Genomic DNA, 4,147 nt, shown 5'->3' with positions numbered 1-4,147 from the left:
TTAACGAATTTTTGTGCACTGGGCCTCTAATATTAAAAATATATATATATGAATTGTCTTGGGAGGTTTACTGTATTGTATCTTTTAGAAAATTGTGTTAACAAAGACATTCCACTAAAGAAATCATACTATAAGGGACAGTAGAAAGGTAGGTGTTGATGTAGATGTTGCTATATCAATTTCATCATATCTATTGACTGTGAAATTATAGAAAGCTCAACCTAGACCATGCATTTCCCTCATTTTACAGGGAAGAAACTATGGGGACTAATATGTGAAATGACTTGTCTATATTTAATTATACTGAGGAAATGGATCTACTACCTATACCCTCTGATCTTCCTATTTGCCACATATAATCATTGGGCAATATTTGATTCTATTCCATTCTATTTTTGTTAGCTTGTTAACAAAGATAGACATAGGTGCCATGACCTTCGTGGCGGGGTTCAGAATCTGAAGGAGGGGCTGACGCACAAATGAAAATGTTACACAAGAAATATGAATTTAGAAGGCATTGGGGGCCACACCTACTTCTGGCCTAGTTCGCCTTTTATTTACTTGAATACACATTTGCCCTTTAGCAATGCCTACAGGCATATCAAAGGTAAAGTTTGGTAAATAGTAAAAGGATTATCAGGTTAGGGATTGGCTTGAGCCAACACTATCTCAACAAGAACAATCATGCTTAGCATCAGCCCTGCTAACGCCCAAGGTCCATCGGCCTTCCATGTTCCTTGGTGCACTCTCATGACAGTATCAGCAAGCAGTGGCTTCCTGCACATAGGTTTTGTGTGTGTGTGTGTGTGTGTGTGTGTGTGTGTGGTGTGTGCAGGGGCATGATGGACAATCAAATTGTTGTGTGTGTTTTTTTTTTGTCAAATACTTATTTTCTTTAATTTTTATTTACATTATATTTTATTTTATTGTTAAATACACCCTTTTTTAAAATGTGCTATTTACATAAATCTGATATTAACTACTAATTTTTTCAAAAACAATGAATAAAATTTTCCAATATTTTAAAGAATGTTATTCATGAGTAATGACCTCTTTCTATCTTCTCTAAATAAACACTTTGGAAAATAACATTTGAAGAGACATTTAAGCCTTTGGATTTTTTCTTAAGCTATTTTGTGATATGTGTAATGTAGTTCTTGTGATTTCTGATGCATTAAACTTTAAAAATAGAAATGATTTTCTTGCTATTACCCCCAGAGTAAGAAGGGAAAGTAGACAGCAAGAAGAATACATTAGAGCCCATGAGTGTCTCCCCATCACTATGTAAATGCCTAACAATGAAAGCACCTATGGCTAAAAATACATTTAAACTAATCAATAGAAAATTCTTCAGGTCCTCAGTAAATATCACTAATTTCTCTGGTCCTGGCCTGAGGCAAAAAAAAAATGAATAGCTGAGTGTAGATTGTGAAGATGGGTCACAAGGAAGTAGAAATATTTGTCAGCTAAAGATAATCATGAATACATGATTCAAATAAGAGTGTAAACTGAATGGAAGCTAAAACCCATACTATATTTTTTATTACATTTGGAAACCTGTGACTATTAGATCTCACTAAAATACAAATTATTTTAAAACTAAATATAAGATCAAGAAAAAGTAGCTACTGAATGTTACCTATTCAAATGCATTTCATTGCAATAGATTATAAAATTATGAATATAGATGATGATTAGGATTTTGTTTTCTTAATGAAGCTTTGAAAGCTATAAAGCTGCTATTACACACTTTTTGAGCTTCCGGTACTGCCCTAGGTAAGCACTCAGAGGTTTTATAATTGCCTTCATGTCTAGATATTTCTTAAACATAAAATCTATACAAGAACCTACTATGCTAGTGATGATACTAAGGTTTATTTTGAATAGTCTTAGTCAACTGAAAAGTGACTTCATTTACATAAAACAATGAATACCAAAATAAGGACCAATGGCAAAAATTAAGTCTATGGAATAGACCAGAGTCCTACCGAGGTTCAGAAGGAAGAACAGCTAACCCTGGGTTTATAATATAACTATATCCTGTATAGGTACAGTAGAGAATGGTGTGAGGCAGGAGCCCCTTTTGGGTTACATAGGTGTTATAAGTGGTTTTCTTCAGAGAGAGGTCAGTTGTGTCTACTGACATCCTATTACAGAATGGAGTTATCATCCCTGCATATCTTCAAGGATGGTAGTAACAAGAGGCTCTTATGTGGAAATAGGCTTAACTGAAACTAACTACTTCCTGTCAAGCAGTTCCCGAAGGTGGAATCAAAGAATTCAAAGGAAACTGCATTCAAGAGGTATGATCAATGGAGACAAGAAATTGCATCTGAACGGGGGAAAAACACCTGAAAGGGACTTGATGCCCACTGTCAACTTCATGAGATGACTCCGGTGGTTTCAGTTAAATTTATCTAATTAGATTAGTTCTTAATTTAAATTAAACTCTCTAGAAAGTTAAATATTTGATTTTGAAATGTATTTAAGTTCACAATTTACTAATACATTTAAAACACTGGGATTCACACTTGAAAAGCCATGAAATGTCATATAGCAGCCATAACATATTTCATCAGAGATCAAAGTGAGCAAATCTTTTTTTTTTTTTATTAAATCTTTATTGTTCAGATTATTACATTTGTTCCTTTTTTCCCCCCCATAACTCCCCTCCTCCCAGTTCCCGCCCCACCCTCCTCCCTCACTCCCCACCCACTGTCCTCATCCATAGGTGCACGATTTTTGTCCAGTCTATTCCCACATCCCCCACACCCCTTTCCCCCCCAAGAATAGTCAGTCCATTCCCTTTCTATGTCCCTGATTCTATTATAATCAACAGTTCATTCTGTTCATCAGATTATTTATTCACTTGATTCTTAGATTCACTTGTTGATAGATGCATATTTGTTGTTCATAATTTGTATCTTTACCTTTTTCTTCCTCTTCCTCTTCTTAAAGGATACCTTTCAGCATTTCATATAATCCTGGTTTGGTGGTGATGAACTCCTTTAGCTTTTCCTTATCTGTGAAGCTCTTTATCTGACCTTCAATTCTGAATGATAGCTTTGCTGGATAAAGTAATCTTGGTTGTAGGTTCTTGGTATTCATCACTTTGAATATTTCTTGCCACTCCCTTCTGGCCTGCAAAGTTTCTGTTGAGAAATCAGCTGACAGTCGTATGGGTATTCCCTTGTAGGTAACTGAGTTTCTTTCTCTTGCTGTTTTTAAGATTCTCTCTTTATCTTTTGCTCTTGGCATTTTAATTATGATGTGTCTTGGTGTGGTCCTCTTTGGATTCCTTTTGTTTGGGGTTCTCCGCGCTTCTTGGACCTGTAAGTCTATTTCTTTCACCAGGTGGGGGAAGTTTTCTGTCATTATTTCTTCAAATAGGTTTTCAATATCTTGCTCTCTCTCATCTTCTGGCACCCCTATAATTCGGATGTTGGTACGCTTGAAGCTGTCCCAGAGGCTCCTTACACTATCCTCGCATTTTTGGATTCTTTTTTCAATTTGCTTTTCCGGTTGGATGTTTTTTGCTTCCTCGCATTTCAAATCATTGACTTGATTCTTGCGCTCCTCTGGTCTGCTGTCGGGAGTCTGTATAATATTCGTTATTTCAGTCCGTGTGTGCTTAATTTCTACTTGGTTCCCCAATATAAGATCGAGGGTCTTATTAGTTTTCGTGTAGATCTCATTAAGTTTATCGGCAGCTTCTAAACAGTTCTTGAGAGACCTTAAAAGTGTGGTTCTGAACTCTATTTCTTCCATTGACAATTTTGTCCTGTTTCTTTGTCTCCACATTTTGTTATGCTTCCTTGCTGCACCCCCTAGTGGTCTTTGTTCGCAGTCTTATAGATAAATCTTGATTGTTGTAGCTAATTCCAGGGAGGGTTTGACCTCCAGGCCAAGTGGCTATGAGAATCAGCTGTGTCAGCAGTGAGAGAACTTCTGTCCTCTAGGGAGGTGCTAATCTAGCCTTTGCCTGAGGCTATCCGGCAAATGCCTCTGTGCAGGGCTTGGGCGGGGCGGGTCGCACAGGATCAACAGGGTGGGCCGGAGAGAGCAGTTATGGGGGCTCTCAGTCCTGTCCCAAGGGGCTCTGCCTCTCTGAGTCCCAGCACCCGCTGCAAAGCTGGGAGAGAAAGCT

Source organism: Myotis daubentonii, chromosome 13, assembly GCF_963259705.1.
Source record: "Myotis daubentonii chromosome 13, mMyoDau2.1, whole genome shotgun sequence".
In the NCBI taxonomy this organism is placed as follows: Eukaryota; Metazoa; Chordata; class Mammalia; order Chiroptera; family Vespertilionidae; genus Myotis; species Myotis daubentonii.
Note: the sequence above shows the minus strand (reverse complement) of the source record.